This window comes from Jaculus jaculus, chromosome 13 (genome assembly GCF_020740685.1).
Source record: "Jaculus jaculus isolate mJacJac1 chromosome 13, mJacJac1.mat.Y.cur, whole genome shotgun sequence".
NCBI classification, from domain to species: Eukaryota; Metazoa; Chordata; class Mammalia; order Rodentia; family Dipodidae; genus Jaculus; species Jaculus jaculus.
In genome coordinates this window covers 86,576,852-86,595,521 of record NC_059114.1, presented here as the reverse complement: position 1 = coordinate 86,595,521, position 18,670 = coordinate 86,576,852, and the positions used below count along the sequence as shown (strand labels likewise).

The following is an 18,670-nucleotide window of genomic DNA, read 5'->3' as shown; positions in this document are numbered from 1 at the left end:
ACAAGGGCCTCCAGCCATTGCAAATGAACTCCAAACGTGTGCACCACCTTGTGCATCTGGCTTATGTGGGTACTGAGGAATTGAACCTGGGTCCTTAGATTCCTAAGGCAAGCGCCTTAACCACTAAGCCATCTTTCCAGCCCCAGAAATCATTTTTCAGCTCAGATCCAGAATGAATTCACAGTTTACCATAGGTGTTATAAAGAACCTTGCAGAAACCTGGGGCAGGAAAGAACTAAAAATGCTATTCTCTCCAACCCCAGTGTGGCTCTGAAATGAACCAAGAGGAAAAAGAAAAAAAAAAAACAAACCACGTACAGCCAGGTGTGGTGGTGCACACCTTTTATCCCAGCACTCAGGAGACAGAGGTAGGAGAATGACTGTGAGTTCGAGGCCAGCCTGGGACTACAGAGTGAGCTCCAGGTCAGCCTGGGCTAGAGTGAGACTTTACCTTGAAAAACCACACACACACACACACACACACCATGTACAAAGCTTAGGGGGAGCAGACACAGGCCACACAGGGCTTTGTAGAACTTCTCGGAAGCTTAAAACCCTCGGGATAGGAAGCCACAACACCTTCAAAGCACATGCCTTAAACGCAGTTACTAGTAATCGCACCACACAGTCTTCAGTATGGCATGGTAGCCGGAAGAAAAGAGTCTTACAATACACCCTGCATTCCTCAAGGGTCTTCCCAGCCTTCGTCCTGAATGAGCTGGGTGGGAGGCAGGGGCTGGCAAGGTGCCATGTCCTACCAGCACCTCAGCAAGCAACAAACCAGAATGTCACTCCAGAACGAAAGAAAAAAACCAGCAAATGCATGTCATACCCTACAGCTACAAGGATGCCAAGCTTAAGCCCTACTTACCGGTCCTAACTCTAATCCACCAGCTCAAACAAGCTCTGGTAAGGGATCTCAACCTCACTTATTCAAGGATAATTCAAGAGATAGGTCACTTGAAGACAGGGCCAGGAAGCTCCAAGCATGCAATAAACAAGTGCACTGAGGTTTCTAGCAGAAGAAAGAATTAGTGGACTGTCACTGGAGCTCTGATTGTTGAGGTTTCAGGGTGAGGTCATCTGTGGATTTGACTCTAGGCCAAAAGACAAAATGATCTTGGCCCTTAGATGTTCATCTAAGCAAAAAAACAAAATCGTGTTCATATAGATTCTGTCAGTATGCTTTGAATAATAAGACAATTTGTCAATTAACTGAAATTCTTTTTTAAATATAAACTTTGTGGGGCTTGGTGGTGTGGGCCTGTAATACCAGCTACTCCAGAGTCTGAGATAGGAGGATTGCAAGTTCCAAGCCTGCCTGGGCTAAAGACTGAATTTAAGGCCAGTCCAGATAATTTAGTAAGACCCTGGCTCAAAATTTAAAATAGAAAAACTTTAAGACAAACATAGTGCTGGGGGATATATACAATGATTGCCTGGCAAGAAAAAAGGCCCTAAATTCAGTCCTTAGAGCCACAACAAAACAATCATTTAAGTGAATATAATCGTGGTGAAAGTATAACTGTGGTGAAAGGGAGATCAGGGTGTTTTATTTTCCTTTTAAAAAATTTTTTCTTTTGCTTATTTCCATATATTTATTTGAGAGTGACAGAGAAAGAGGCAGAGAGATGGAAAGTGGGCATGCCAGGTCCTCCAAACGGACTCCAGATGCATGTGCCACCTTGTGTATCTGGCTTACATGGATCCGGGAGAACTGAGCCTCGAACCAGTGTCCTTAGGCTTCACAGACAAGCACTTAACTGCTGAGCCATCTCTCCAGCCCTTGTTCCTTTTGTTTGTTTGTCTTAATTAATGCTGAGCCAGAGAATCACCGAGGTGTCACTTGTCCATGCTGCTGCTGTTTGACCACGTTAGTCATTTCCCCAAACAACTTCTGACATGTCATAAGAAATGAACCTTGGTGGTGTCAGTGATTAAGGGAGTGGCTTATGGACCCACAAGTCTTCCGCCTCTTGAATCACTGAGCGTGCGTGTTGTCGCTAGTGATTAAGTCTTGCTTCAGGCCTCGTACCTGGGGAATGGCTCCAGGTTACTAAAAGAACAGTAAGTCCGTGGCTAAGAAGCCACTACCTAACAAAACCTTACCCAGCATATTCCCTTAGCAGGAAAATTTTGACACAGGAGGGAAGAGGCTACATGGATGAAGAAATGCAGTGTTACTCAGCTGTGGTTTCTTTGCGGGCATGAGTGGCTGCCATGGGCATCAGCTTGTCTACTGTTTGGCCGAATGGGACAGTACAGATGACAGAAACACAGACTTTTATTTTGTTTGTTTGCTTGTTTTCGAGGCAGGGTCTCACTCTAGCTCAGGCTGACCTGGAATTCACTATGTCGTCTCAGGGTGGCCTTGAACTCACAGTGATAGTGATCCTCCTACCTCTGTCTCCCAAGTGCTGGGATTAAAGGCGTGCGCCACCACGCCTGGCAGATTTTTACTTTTGCTTCCTATACTATCAGGGTGGAACTGTTTAGAAAACATGATTCTACCAAACATCAGTGTTTTGTTTTTTTTTTTTAATAATGGAATGTCAGGAGTATGAGTACTTCAAAGATCAAAGTAAAATGTAGGAAGAGTTTGTGTTTTAAAATAAATTTAAGAGACCTGGGCAATGGCTCTGTGGGTAAAGCACTGTTGGCTGAAAACAAGAAAAATCAACTTTTAAAGGTTTTATTTCATTCAGATGTCAGAACTTGGTTCTAAATGCTACCTTTAGGGTTCAGGCTTCAGAGAGAATATCATACATTTTATTACTTGGTAAGTAATTCCCTAAAATTGGGAAAGAGTCTACTCTGATGCTAAATGGCCATTGCAGAGACCATGTAACATAAAGTGTTTCATATCGCAATGTTATTACCCAATTCAAAATACTCCTGCATTTATGAGTCTTACCTATTTTATGATGGACTTCAAGTGGAATCATCCATTAATTTACCAAATAAGACATGATCGAGCTCTCCCTATGTCTTACGTTGTGATAAATATGTCACCTCTTTTTCCGTGTGTGTGTGTGTGTGTGTGTGTGTGTGTGTGTGTGTGGTGTGCATGTTTGTGGGGGAGTATGTGCGCATGTGTGTGTGGAGGCCAGAGGATAACCTCAGATATATCTTAGGAATTCATGTCTTTTTGAGACAGGGTCTCTAATTAGGGCAGACCAGTGAGCGTCGGGGACTCGGCTAAGCCCACCTCCCCAGTGCTGGGGTTACGGGGGCGCGCTGTCACGCCCAGTGTTTCAATATTATTTCCGAAGCTGAACGCCAATACCTCCGTTCCTCTCCTCCGTCCACAGGTAGCATCACTTGCTGGGAAGAAACAAGCATATTCAACTTATAACTACTCTTCACAGCTATCAGAAACAACTGAGTTATATGAACCGTCTCTCACTTTGAAAAGGCCTCATGTGTGCTGGAGAGGTGGCTTAATGGTTAAGGCGTTTGCCTGTGAAGCCTAAGGACTCAGGTTTGGTTCCTCAGGACCCATGTAAGCCAGATGCACAAGGTGGCACATGTGCCTGGACTTCATTTGCAAGGGCTGGAGGCCCTGATACACCTATTCTCTGTCTGCCTCTTTCTGTCTCTCAGATACATAAATAAAAGTATTAAAAAAAAAAGAAAGAAAACGCCCCATGTGGTAGGAGTTTTTTTTAGAACAGTAAGCTCCATAATTGCTAACATTTACATTAACATAACAAGTTGTTACCTGAATTCTCCAAAAGAGATTCATGCTGTAAAACTTGAAAATGTTATCTAACCAAATGAGCTCAGGGAAGAGTAATAAATGTTTCTGACATGAACAAATGTTTAGACTATGCTAAATAAAATCTAAGGGAGACATGACTTAGAAAGAAATCTAAACGCAAACATGAAAAGGGATACCATGTGTCAATTTAAATGAGACCTGGACCCAAGAGGTGGTCACTGAGCGTTTAATACTTAAAAACTATGGGCTGGAGAGATGGCTTAGTGGTTAAGGCGTTTGCGTGCAAAGCCAAAGGACGTAGGTTCAGTTCCTCAGGACCCATGTAAGCCAGATGTACAAGGGGGTGCAAGCATCTGGAGTTCATTTGCAGTGGCTGGAGGTCCTGGTGTGCCTATTCTCTCTCTCTCTCTCTCAAATAAAAAAAAAAAAAAACAACTATCCAGTGGTTATTGCTGAAACAGGTATGTTTATAGTCTTCCAGTGAGTCTATTACTAATGTACGTCACCACACTTCAAGTTAGGTAAGATAAGATTACACAACCTGGAATGAGATGAGACACTTAATGTCAACTTTTCAGAGTCCTTTGTTGTGAATGAAGATCATGAAACCTACCCACTCTGTTTTCTCACTTCCTAGAAAATGCAGAGGAATGTGTTGTGACTGACCAGCAGCAGTGCGGATCACCCAGGCCCAGCCCTTTCCAGGAAAGCGGAGCACACAGTGTGCAGAATCCAATACTCAGCGGAAACGAAGACCCACATGTGGTGGCTGGTGACGTCTGTCCGCGCACATCCCCACACAGCTGCTCCATAATGACACTCTAGGCTATTTTCCTAGAAAGCCAGGTTTGGGAAACAACCAGAGAAAGGATCTCCTGTGAATACTGGACGCAGTTGGGGAACCTATCTTTTCCGTGGAGTGTGGCCGCGCTCCTACCATCCTTAGAATCCATCGGTGAGGAGCATAAAGCGCGGCTCCCGTGCACCTCTGCCTGCAGAGTAGCTCGGGATTTTACCAAGGTTTATTACTATTTTATTTATTTATTTATTTTTAGGTAGGGTCTCCCTCTAGCCCAGGCTGACCTGGAATTCACTATGGAGTCTCAGGGTGGCCTTGAACTCACAGCGATCCTCCTACCTCTGCCTCTTAAGTGCTGGGATTAAAGGTGTGTGCCACCATGCCCAGCTTTTACCGAGTTTTTAATAGAAGAATACAAGCCATCTATGATTGAAGCTCATCTAATATTCCCTCCTCACTTTCAGCAGAACATGCACATTCTAGGTCCAAAGGGAAATAAAGTCTGTGGTACTGCCTCCTAGCCTTCTCTTTGTTGTTTTTAATTTTTATTTATTTATTTATTTATTTGAGAGTGACAGACAGAGAGAAAGACAGATAGAGGGAGAGAGAGAGAATGGGCGCGCCAGGGCTTCCAGCCTCTGCAAACGAACTCCAGACGCGTGCGCCCCCTTGTGCATCTGGCTAATGTGGGACCTGGGGAACCGAGCCTCGAACCGGGGTCCTTAGGCTTCACAGGCAAGCGCTTAACCACTAAGCCATCTCTCCAGACCCCAGCCTTCTCTTAATTAGGCAGTGAACCAGCCATGCACTCACTCCAGCCACAAGGGAAGGACCACTGGAGGGTCCCTTTAGCTACCACCGTCCTCAATGCTCCGTCCTTCCAGTACTTTTAGAACTAGTCCTTCCCAGCCAGAGAAAAGGCACTGCGGAGTCCCCAGTCTCTCCGTGTACATGCCAACCTTCAAGTAGACTTTGCCCCATGTCTGAAGCTATAAATCCTTCCCCAACGCTCCAGCGCTCCAGGAATTCCATTTGGTTCCATTTTCCTCCTTCTCCTCCTCCTTTTTTTTTTTGGTTTTTCGAAGTAGGGTTTCACTCTAGCTCATTCAGGCTCTCCTGGAATTCACTATGTAGTCTCAGGGTGGCCTTGAACTCCCGGTGATCCTCCCACCTCTGCCTTCCGAGTGCTGGGATTAAAGGCATGCCACCATGCCCGGCTCTTCTTCTTTTCTGAGAGTGAGCAAGCAAGAGAATTGGTGTGCCACCATCTCAGCCACTGCAATTGAACTCCAGATGCTTGTGCCACCTAGTGGGCATGTGCAACCTTGCGCTTGCCTCACTTTTGTGTGTCTGGCTTACATGGGTTCTGGAGAATCAAACATGGGTCCTTAGGCTTCACAGGCAAGCCTTAACTGCTGAGCCATCTCTCTAGTCCAAGTTTTCCTTCTTAAGAAAAACTAGCAAGATGTTTTTGACAAATGATATTCTGCATCAAAACAAGAGATCATTTACAGCCTCGGAACTATGCCCTTTTTAGGATCTGAAGAACTTATGACTTCACCTGTGTGAGAGCTCCAAAGGTTGAAAGGCTCTGCTCATGAAGCTGCCACACCACCTGCAGAGAGGAGCTGTGACTGCAAGGTAGAATTTCCAGAGAGGGTCGGTCCTTCTGCCTCCAAATCCCGTCAGGACTCACGTAAAGCCAGAGGCACAAAGTGCAACCGGAGTTCCTTTGTAGTGGCTGGGGCACCCATTCTCTCTCTTTCTAATAAGTAAATAAAATGTATCTTTGAAAAAAAAAAAAGCTCCGCTCTAAACTGAGACCCACCCTGGTCCTGCCCCCAGGGGATCACACTGACCGGAAGTAATTCAACAGTCACTTGTAGGAATACACCAAATATGACTTAATGTCTTTATTATGTATCTTATTGTGTACCTCTTTTCCTTTAACCATGTGGGGGAGTCTAACCTTGAACTCCTGATCCTCCTGCCTCCACAGCCAGAGGGCTAACTTCACAGGCATGCACCACCATGTCCAATAAAAAGAAGTATTGAACATTACAATGAAAGACTTGTTCAATGGGATTTTGTGTGGGCTCATTTCAGAGTGCAGTACACAGTACTGTCCAGTAGAGGGTGATGCAGGACTAAGAAATAAGACACCCATGCTCCTCAAAAATAGATTGTCTTTCTGCAGAGGACATGTGTTAGCAAGCAGGCTCCCTTGCCTTCACTCCCATCATGTTTAAGCACAAGAAAAACGAATGATACTGAAGCAAATGAATCTTGTCACGGCACTTCAGCACTGTTCGTGTCAATGAACATACACCAAATGTGGGCAGTCTGTTACCATTCCTCCTACTGACTTAGATGTGTAAGGCACAGCCTACAGTCAGTAAGGAAACCTTTTACATGTGATCCCACAATGATTCAGGACACACATACTCTGCACACAAAAGTCATCTGTTTAAAAAAATGGCAATTGTGGGGGCTGGAGAGATGGCTTAGCGGTTAAGGTACTTGTTTGCAAGGCCCAAGAACCCAGGTTCGATTCCCCAGTACCCACATAAGCCAGATGCACAAGGGGACGCACGCATCTGGAGTTCATTCGCAGTGGCTGGAGGCCCTGGCACAGCCATCCTCTCTCCATCTACCTCTCTCTATATATATCTCAAATTAAGTAAATAGATAAAATACTATTTTTAATGGCATTTGTATCTCTGCCACTGGAGACTAAATCTGAAAATAAACTGGGAGTTGGATAAATGGGGGGAACCTGTTAAATGCGAGATCGTTTCATACCGTATCTCTTGTGGGATTAAAATGGAACTGTATAGTTATAAACTTTTTTTTAATACAAGAGGGTTTTTTAAATTTTCTTTTTTAATTAATTAATTTGAGAGCAACAGAGAGAAAGAGGCAGAGAGAGAGAGAGAGAGAGAGGGAGGGAGGGAGAGAATAGGAGCGCCAGGGCCTCCAGCCTCTGCAAACGAACTCCAGACACGTGCGCCCCTTGTGCATCTGGCTAACGTGGGTCCTGGGGAGTCGAGCCTCGAACCTGGGTCCTTAGGCTTCACAGGCAAGCACTTAACCGCTAAGCCATCTCTCCAGCCCAATAGTTATAAACTTTTCAAAGGTAAAAAGTATTTTTACAAGCCGGGCATGGTGGCACACGCCTTTAATCCCAGCACTCGGGAGGCAGAGGTAGGAGGATCTCTGTGAGTTCAAAGCCACCCTGAGACACCTAGTGAATTCCATGTCAGCCTGGGCTAGAGTGAAACCCTAACTTGAAAAACCAACCAGCCAAACAAACAAAAACAAAAGTATTTTTTTTATATAACGGAAAGCTATTTTTCAAAGCAAAATTACCATGTTTAATATTTCAAAATTCAGGTCCTTTGACATATTCTTTGAGTTTGTAGATTTGAGGAGATAATCTGGCAGCAAGAGAGAGATGAGCAGGAGTGGAGGGAAAGAGGGGGAACCCCGAGTGTGGGTGAGGCGAGCATACAGATGAATCTTGGTGGCGCAGTCTGAGTTCTTTTTTTTAAAATTTTTTTTTGTTCTTTTTTTTTATTGATTTATTTGAGAGCGACAGACACAAGGAGAAAGACAGATAGAGGGAGAGAGATAGAATGGGCGCGCCAGGGCTTCCAGCCACTGCAAACGAACTCCAGACGCGTGCGCCCCCTTGTGCATCTGGCTAATGTGGGACCTGGGGAACCGAGCCTCGAACCGGGGTCCTTAGGCTTCACAGGCAAGCGCTTAACCGCTAAGCCATCTCTCCAGCCCCAGTCTGAGTTCTTGGTGCTGGTAAGCTCAAAGGGAGGAAGCAGGGAGCCAAACCAATCCTTCCACAGCCATCCCTGTCTCTGGAACCAGTTCCCTTCTGCCTGAAGCTGGGTTTGGGTCTGATTACTGGCATTTGTAATACAAAACAAAGTGCTATATTTTTTCAGCTCGAACAATGGAACATTGTATGCTCTGAACTATGAGTGGACACGCCAATCACAAAGAACGCTAGGATGCAATCACACATGGCATGACTTTCATTCAGGCGGCAGGTCTCTGAGGGAAGATGCAAACGGGATCAATACAATTCGATAAAGGTTTACCTGTTCGAGTAAACAGGACTGTAGGTATCTCACAGACTAATAATAGAGAACACTTTCCAGAGACCAGACACTCTGCTGCCTTATAAAGCTGTTCCTTGTGTCTAACCTGTGAGTGAAGTCTAACTTGTTATTCCCGTTTGATAGCGAGGGAAACTGAGGGCCAAATTCATTAAGCATCTGGTTCAAGGTCACAGCGCTAGCAGAACGGGGGAGGGGCTGAGAGGCACCGGACGCTCTCCGCGTTGGAACATGGGGATCGTGTCAAAGATGAGTGACAAGAAGATGAAGGCGGAAACACGGGCACAACGATGGATCCCTAACCGCCAAGCTAAGTACACAGAAATAGAAACATCAGGGGAGCAGCCCTGGCTCCCCCGTGAAACTTGGGCCCGGGCAGGTCAGCTCTCTCTTTGCTCTCGGAAGCCCACCAGCAATCTCTAAGTCCTGCCCACGACGTGATCTCAGCATGTGCGTCCACCTTCTCCAACTAAGTCACCACACGCGCACACGATAAGCATGGCCAAGCTTGCAGCTTGCCAAGCACTCTGCCAACGCTGTCTCCAGTCCTCCCCGCACAGTGCCCTCTCCCGCTGAGTCATGGCAACAGCCGCATGCTCAAGACGAGTGTCCCGGCCACTCTGCCCAAGAGAAAATGGATGGCTAGCCGGACACGAAGCCCAGCAGATCCCGTTACTGACAGCCGCGCATCGTGTGTTGTGTCTCCATGGCAATGCTCTATCGAAACGCTGACTTGCCAAGGGTCTCGAAGTCCTGTGAACAGTGCTCTGATCAGTAGCCACGACCTCTATGAAGCACGTACAAATATTGAAAAGAAGCCCGGCGTGGTGGCATACACCTTCAATCCCAGCATTTGGGAGGCCGAGGTAGGAGGATCACCGTGAGTTTGAGGCCACCCTGAGACTCCATAGTGAATTCCAGGTCAGCCTGGGCTACAGTGAGACCCTACCTCAAAAAAACAAAACAAAACAACAACAACAACAACAAGAAAACGATTCTAAGCAGTAAACATTCAAAAAAGAAAAGTTGCTTTTCATTAATTTATTGTAATGTTGCTATAAATATTAGCAGAATTAGCACATATTTATTTACATGTATAAAAATGTAAAACAAAACTCCTCTTAAAGAGTTGGAAACTAGGGCTGGAGAGATGGCTTAGTGGTCAAGGCACTTGCCCGCGAAGCCTAAGGGCCCAGGTTCACTTCTCCAGGTCCCATGTAAGCCAGATGCACAAGGTGGTGCATGCATCTGGAGTTCGTCTGCAGTGGCTAGAGGCTCTGGTGTGCCCATTCTCTCTCTCTTTAGGAAATAAATAAATATTTCTCGTAAAAAAGGGGAGCCAGTCTATAGAGCTTGCCTCAAAAAATATGCCGCATGTATCTCAGCAGTTTCTAGAACTGTAAATCAGTATTCCACGTAGAATTCCTTCTGGCCAAACTTAATGTTGGACTCTTCTAAGAGCGTCCGATACGGGCTTGAGTTGCCCAGGACCGAGCAGCATCTGTGACAGCAGCGGAAAACAGAGCTTGGCACGCTAACTTGAGGAAAGTAGAAACCACATGGGATCACCATCTTCCCATGGGATGTCAGAAAAAAATGAGTCTCTTTTTTGGCACTATTTTTAAAGATTTTATGGGCTAACCTCGTTTCAGTAGAAAACACTGTATTGTTTATATTGCTGATAACTGATATTGTTGTGTCCATGCACATATTCACACAGCCCATTCTAGTTCAGCGTGTAGCTTTTTCATCTATCCCTATGAATCCATGATTCAATAACCAATTTTAAAACACACCTAGATGATTTCTAGCATCTTGGAGAATAAGCACTGTTTCATAGTATGATTCTACCATCAATAGGAAATGTATATTAAAGCAAAACAGTATTTCCATGAAGCTGCGTCACCATCCTATATTGAAACTTAAAAAGAAAAACAGGATTTGTTTTAACTCCGGTTGTCACCTAGTAACCGTGACAAACACCCGTTACGGCCCTCACACCTATAAATACGACTTGACCTGGAGACGAGGCGTTCTCAGCTAGTGACCTAAGGGTCTCGTGCTCTCTGCGGGGAGTGAACATCTGTGGGTATTAATTCCTGTCAAATTTTTCTTAGAAAGGTCAGTCAGTATCCGCTTACAGACTTAAACACTTTTCAGTGCAATGTGTTCGAATCTTTTTTTAATCCTGTGGAGACTCACTAGGTTTCTCCACGAGCGAACAGAAAGATGTAGGTGGGGAGCAAAAGAGCATCATTATCTCCCCCACCCCCCCAAAACACTGGCCGACGCAGAGCCATGACACAGCATGTAACATGTGTCGACTGGGGGATTAAACAAGCAAACACAAGATTAAGAAATTACATGGCACTCAGTTTGAAGCTTTCCCTTTCTCAGATCCAATTAGCCACATGAGCAACTCCTTCTCCCGAGGCCAGGGACAGCGAGGCGCCAGCACAGTGCCCGTCGCCCACACCAGGGAGGACGAGCCCCACCTTCCCAGGGGCGACGTATGTTCCATTTGAGGCTCTCTCCCTTCAACGCCGTGAAATGAATGGGAGATCAGAGAATGACTGTGAAGGTTGTCTTTCTCCCTTCTGTCTCAACGAAGCACGGTCACCTTCGGGGGGAGGGGGTGGGCGGTGTGGAGGGGGACATCACCAGCTATCCAGACTATCATTTAGAAGGCTGAAACTGACTGACCACCTGGGTTACCTAGGATATTCCAGTTTCATGTGCCTAAGAACAAGATGCCATTTTTGGCATCTTCACTTTTGTTACTTTAAGAATAACAGTTAATTCGGGCTAGAGAGATGGCTTAGTGGTTAAGCGCTTGCCAGTGAAGCCTAAGGACCCCGGTTCGAGGCTCAATTCCTCAGGATCCACGTTAGCCAGATGCACAAGGGGGCGCACGCATCTGGAGTTCGTTTGCAGTGGCTGGAGGCCCTGGCGTGCCCATTCTCGCTCTCTGTCTATCTCTCTCAAATAAATAAATAAAAATAAACAAACAACAAAAGAAGAATAACAGTTAATTTAATGATGAAACTTTCACAAGCCCTGTGCCTGGATGACGTAGGACCTTGCTAGGGTCCAATAAGCACCTGCTGAGACTGAGAACGTCAAGGGCAGGGGCTGGGACCCAGAGGAAGGAACGCTTTCTATGGTACCCTTGCAGGACAGACAAACTCCATGGTGAAGAACTGTGGCCGAGACAACGCGCTGGCAGCGCAGAGCAAGCCTGCTGACTCGGACGTAGCAGTCACACTCTACTTGGGGTCCGCCTATCCCACGAACTACAATCCAGGATTTGCTGCCGTTGTACTCAAAAGCAAATGTCACTTCCTGCTTTTCGATCTTTGGACTAGTTTTGTGAAACCTAGGGCAACCCTCTTAAAGGTATCTTTCTGATTGTAAGAGCCACAGAGTGGGTACGAATACCCTAATGCATGGTGCCCCCAGTATCCCACAGGGGCTGACTGAGCCCTTCGTGACCCCCACAGTGAATCCCATAACCCCACTGAGGAGGACCCCAGGGAAACAGGAACAGGGGCGAGGGGCTCAAGAGTATAACGTGTTATATATAAAATAAGTCTTAAGCCGGGCGTGGTGGTGCACGCCTTTAATCCTAGAGGTAGAGGTAGGATGACTGCTGCGAGTTCGAGGCCACCCTGAGTCTACATAGTTAATTCCAGGTCAGCCTGAGCCAGAGTGAGACCCTACTTCAAAAAACCAAAAAAAAAAGGTTTTTTTAAAGTATATTTCCTAGAGTGAAAAAATTAGCAAAGTTTCTGATTTTGCTCTTAGAGATTCTGACCATATATGTGTGTGTGTGTGTGTGTGTGTGTGTGTGTGTAGACACACACACACACACATACATACATACATACATACACACACACACAATACAACCTGACTGGATTACCAACTTCTTGCAAAGGGTTGCCTTCATGAAAGACCAGTATAGATTAATTTTGTTTGGAGAATCCAATGCCAGCTTTTGTGGTAACAAGGGATAAAATAGTGTGTGAAACTGGAGTGACCATCATACACAGAACTAAAATCAATTGTCCTCCAAGGTGCTGGGCTGCATAGGGGTAGACCACATTCATGTCTTTGTCTTATCTTTCATCGGAACATCTTTCATTTCCCTTCATGTGTAAGTCAACTGAATGTTTTTAGGCAGTCGCTTTTAAGAAATAGCATATCAACCTGACTGCACCCTTATCAGTCAGAAAAAAAAAGACGACAGACTCATTGTGATGTCATACTGCTCTGCTAATTTTTCCATGTGTCCCCCTCCAAAGCAGATTCTGAGCCTAGGCGGTTCTGTGAGTATCGCCTATATTCATAGTGAATTTGTGAAAGGCTCTGCTCCACAGCAGCGAGCAGAGAGGATGGCAGCTGTGAGGGCTGGAAGGTAAGGAAGGCACAAATGACACGGAGCCCAGCGCGAGGTTCCGTCCTCAAGTGCGGTGTTGAGTAAGGGAGTCACTCCCTTAGTGACAGGCCCCGCAGCAAAGTCAACGTCATAAAAATTATGTTTTCCTGCCTGTTTTCTTCCTTCCTCTCTCTTTCTCTTTCTTTCTTTCTTTCTTTCTCTTTCTTTTTTAAATGTATTTTATTTATTCACTTGAGAGAGACAGAGAACAAGGAGAGACAGAGAGAGAGAAAATGGGTGCGTCAGGGCCTCCAGCCACTGCAAATGAACTCCAGATGCATGAGCCTCCTTGTGCATCTGGCTAATGTGGGTCCTGGGGAATCAAACCAAGGTACTTTGGCTTTGCAAGCAAACACCTTAACTGCTAAGCCATCTTCTCCAGTCCTTTCACTCTTTATCCATCCTTCCTTCCTTCCTTCCTTCCTTCCTTCCTTCCTTCCTTCCTTCCTTCCAAGAAAGAAGGGAAGAGAGAAACAGGCAGATAGAATGGCCCTGCCAGGACTTCTAGCCACTGCAAGTGAGATGCATGCACCACCTTGTGGCTCATGTGGGTACTGGGGAATAGAACCTGGGTCCTCAGGCTTCACAAGCAAGTGCCTTAACCACTAAACCACCTCTCCAGCCCTTCTGTCTGGCTTAGAGTGATTTTATCGAGATGTATCTCTTCCATTTCCTAAGAATGAAAAAGACTAGCGCTTCGATGTAGGTCTAGTGATCACAACAGTAGCCACATTGTATCTCACACGAAATTGAAGGACATTCTGGAATCTTTTTTCCAGTCACTAATTGGCTAGAAAGCTCCTTTCCGTGGTGACCTGCGATGAAGTGGGATTGGAGGAGACCAGTGGTCCAGGCTCAATCCAGCAGCGACGGGGCCACCCGCCCATCTTCTCACCTATGGGTGGCAGACACTCACCTCTGCACCAGGGCCCTCAGCTGGCTCAGGTTTCTGCCAGTGGTGTGCAGAGAATTTAATGACTGCCACCTGCGTTTTAGGTGTGCCTAAGTGATGGGCCAGTGTCCTGGAGATTATCTGGTCATTGGCACTTCCAGGAATTCACTTTCTAGAAACCGGATAGTGCAGGAAGGTCAGCTTATCCCCAGCCCCGGCCCGCCATCACCACCACCAAGGGTAAATCCTTAGGAGCAGAGGGGAGCCACCTCCCCTCCTCCTCTCCCTTGGGGGCACTAGCTATTGGACTTGCCCCATAGTGAAACGATTTTAGATGGCTTTTCTTTGTTCCTCACAGCACGCATGCCGTTTATAACAAGGGACACTTCTTTCATTGTCTGCACTCTGTACTCCAGTCACATGAGAGAGACTGAGCATTGTCAAATCGAGTCACAGAAACCGCCTTTCGCTGAGCCTGGACATCCCAAGGATTGTTTCCACCCAAACAGATAAATTACACGAGGCTAAAACATTTCTATCTTGACCTATTTGGGTCAGACAACCAGCTACAAAGGTAAGTAGTTTTCAGGGGCGTGGACACACTAAAATGAATCCAATGAGCCAAGCCAGGCAAAAGAAAACCGCCTGTCATTGATGAGCAATGCCATTTTAAATAAACATGCAGTACAGACGGACAGGGACAGGCATCCACGTAACTCTTAACCATGGTCTCCAAAGTTGTTCTAAGTCATTTAAGCTTTGATGAGAGACAAATCTATCAAGCACGTTCCTCTGTTGCTTGTTCTGGTATTTTCAACAAAATGAAAAAGTGGCTCAAATAAGGTTGAGCTTGGGACTGGAGAGGTGGCTCAGTGATTAAGGCGCTTGCCTGCAAAGCCAAAGGACCCAGGTTTGATTTGCCAGGACCCACGTAAGCCAGAAGCACAAGATGGCAACACATGTCTCTGGAGTTTCTTTGCAGTGGCTAGAGGCCCTGGCATGCCCATTTTCTCTCTCCCTCTCTCTGCCTGTTTTTCTCTCTCAAATAAATAAATGAAAATAAATATTTTTAAAAAGGTTGAGCTTGTACAAGGTAATTGTTTTTAAACACAAATATTTATAATGTCTTTTCTTGCCATAAGTATATGCCCTTGTGTCTTCTAATCTATATAGTCTTTAATGAAACTGCCCAGTTCCAATGTGTTTGAGGTAACCCCACTATCTATGGCCAGAAGACACCCCAAGCAGAGATTACTTTCTATGGACTCTGGGTTAAGGACTTCCAGGGACATCTTCTAATGTCAGAAGTTAGCCAAAGTTTATATACTTCAAATCCTACACTTCTGGGGAACAAATGCTTACTTTCTCACATGGAGAATGACTTAGAAATTTCTAGTAACTTGGGCTAGAGAGATGGTTCAGTGGCTAAGGCACTTGCCTGCAGGGCCTAATGACCTGGGTTCTGTTCTCCAGTGTCCACATAAAGCCAGATGTGCAAAGTGGTACACACATCTGGAGTTCATTTGCAGTGGCTGTCGGCCCTGGCAGCCCATTCTGTCTCTCTTCTATCTCTCTCTACTTGCAACTTAATAAAACATATTTTTAAAAAGAAATTTATATTAACTTGCGAGAGTAATGTTAATATTTAATGTTGTCAACATTACTTAAAGCATCCCTGGTGACACGATGGGAAAGTGCATCTTGAGCAGCAGCTAACTACCAGTGGCCTCCACGTACTGTTATAACCGCAGACCTCAGGCCCAAGGGGGTCCCAGCCAACAGGCTCCTAAGCACACTGGAAAAGGATAAAATAATTTCCATTTTACAATGCTGTGAGGATGTTAAAGATGTAAAATGTCACCATCAATATTTGTCCTATAATGGAGAAACTTAGAGACTTTTCATTTTTCTTTTTATTTCTTTTTATTTATTTGTCACTTTGAGAGTGACAGACAGAGAGAGAGGCAGAGAGAGAGAGAGGGAGAGAGAGAGGGAGAGAGAATGGGTGCACCAGGCCTCCAGCCACTGCAAATGAACTCCAGATGCACAAAGGGGGGGGGCACATGCATCTGGAGTTCGCTTGCACTGGCCAGAGGCCCTGGCGTGCCCATTCTTTCTTTCTCTCTGTCTGCCTCTTCCTGTTTCCCAAATAAAAGTATTTTTTTTAAAAAAAAAAAAAAGGTGATAAGTGATGGCTGATGAACCCAGCAACCAAATCAGGACCCATTAAGACAATAGCATGTTCCGGGCATTTGGAATGTACCAAGCCGGAACAACCTTGGCAGCTTTATTTTATATCGTCTCCAGTCAAGCAGAGAAAAAGGCCCCCCTCTTCCAGATGACAGGCAGGCGACCAAAGATAAGAGCCCACTCTGCAGCTCCAACAGTCGGTTTCTAGACTGTTCTCTTCCAGGCGAAGCAACGTCGCACAGCTGTCAGGTCAGACCCACGCTGGGGCTCACTGTACGTGGAAAGCAGGCACTCAGCTCATTTCATCTTCCTGGCAAAGGCACTCAGCTAGGTATGATGGGCAAAGAATTGCCACGGCAAACTTAAAATAGTCTTGCCTCAGGAGTCCATTCTGCCTTTAGCAAGGAGGTCTTCCCGGGCGGCAGGGCCGAGGCTGTAGGTACTGGACCACCGCTAACTAGAGGTGTAAAAGGCGAAACCCTCACCACCCCTGAATGCTTGCAGGGTCCTTCAAAGGTTATCAGAGTAAAAAGAAACAGTGCCAACCCTCTTGCCCTTGTTCTGGAGCAAACGTGTTCTACGGTGCTCTCCCCGTCCGTGGGCAATTAACAAACATGTCCCAGCACGCTTTCCAGAAACTTCCAAGCAAGCCTCAAGGTCCTTATCGGAGGACGGGTCACCATTCTCACTTTATAAAACTTTGATACAATACAGTGAAGCCACTTGCTCTCAAGACCTTCCTGCTTCCTTCTTCCCCTGGGACCCCAATAAGAAAAGTACCCTCTTTCTTGTCCACACTGGATCTTAGATGTACTGATGAGCAAATCTCTGGATTCAGCAAGCGAGTCAATTCCAGGTTGGAGTTTCTCTATGGGTGCATTTGTTTTATAATGAAATACATACCTCAAAGCCTGTCTTAACACAAACAAGTAAGCGCCTACGAGCAAGTTTTCACAATATCTCAGCATAGAAAAGGAGGGATACTGAAGACTTGGGTTCTGTGTATCCAGTCACATAGGGAGAGCTGGCGGCTTCCAGTGAATCGTGAGAGCTGCCCCAGAAACAGGGTCTTTCACACAACAGTGAAAGCAGTAGAATCTAGCCACATCCCAGAGACATAAGTACACATCCCTTCACCTTACCTAAGGTGGAATTTTTAATTTTAAGATGCCCACTGAGCCAGGCGTGGTGGCAAATGCCTTTAATCCCAGCACTCAGGAGGCAGAGGTAGGAGGATCACTGTGAGTTCAAGGCCACCCTGAAACTACATAGTGAATTCCAGGTCAGCCTGAGCTAGAGGGAGACCCTACCTCAAAAAACAAACAAACGAAAAGCAATGGCTTTTAGGGACTGGAAAGATGGCTTAGCAGTTAAAGTGCTTGTCTGCGAAGCCAAAGGACCTGGGTTTGATTCCACAGGAGACACGTAAGCCAGATGCATCAGGTGGCTCATGCATCTGGAGTTCATTTGCAGTGGCTGGAGGTACTGGTGTGCCCATTCTCTCTCTATCTGCCTTTCTCTCTCTCTCTCTCAAATAACTAAATAAAAATAAAATTTTTATTTTTTTAAAAATGATGCCGACTGAAAGGAGGTTGCTTTCAAACCAAAGCACACGTATAAATCCCACTTAAAAGCCCAGTGTGGACTGTCACTTCGGAGTCACGGCGTCATCGGCGCACAGCTGCTCTGTTGACATGGCCAGCCCGATGGCAATTACTGTGCGACGCCCATCAGCCACCATCACGCGTGGCAGTCTGCCCAACTGCAGGCGCATCCGCGTCCACGCACAGACCACTCGCAGGTCAGGGACGAGGAGAACACAGCCATCCTTCGTCGCTTCCTGCTGCCGAGCAAAAGGAACATTCCGAGCTCATCTTTCTATGTCAGATGCTTGCAAGCGCAGTTCTCCCTCCCAAAGCAAAGGATCTGCAGCCTGGTGATGCCTCCCCAAGACACAGCTAGCAGCCTCGGTGCCAGACCTTTTATAGCCCTGGCTGGTATTTACCCGGTAGGTGATGATTACTCCCAGAGCCATTGAACTCTTAAAAAAAAAAATTAAACAAGAAACAACAACAACAAAGAGGCTAAAGCAGGAAAGAGGGCGCGGCCCGGGCTGGGAGTCCCAGAGCCTCTCTCTAGAACTGTTGTTCATTTGTATCCCTAACCACAGGACTAAGCGGTCCATGAGCCCAGAGCACTACAACGGTGTGCCTGGCCAGCATGTTCCTTATGGGTGTCTCCAGGGACAGGGAGGATGTGCTCTGTGTCTGGTCTGCCAACTTCAGTATCAGAACATGGTGTGACTGAGATGTACTGCGGAGCTGCATCCAAGCTTTGCCCCTTGGCCTTGTCAGTCGGGATTCCCAAGAGGCAAGTGTGTAAGGAGAGCAAAGAGAGAGGGAAGAGAGAATATAGACGATGGATGGATGGGATTTTCTGAGGGTCAACAAGACCACACAAAAGAAACTAGAAAAATATATATATATATCTTAGGGTC

General features: G+C 46.1%; 1 protein-coding gene across 2 annotated transcripts in view; it reads right to left on the bottom strand.

Moving 5' to 3' along the window:
- The window catches only part of Retreg1 (reticulophagy regulator 1), a 154,606-nt gene that overhangs the window by 13,089 nt on the left and 122,847 nt on the right, over positions 1 to 18,670 (bottom strand). The window lies entirely within an intron of this gene.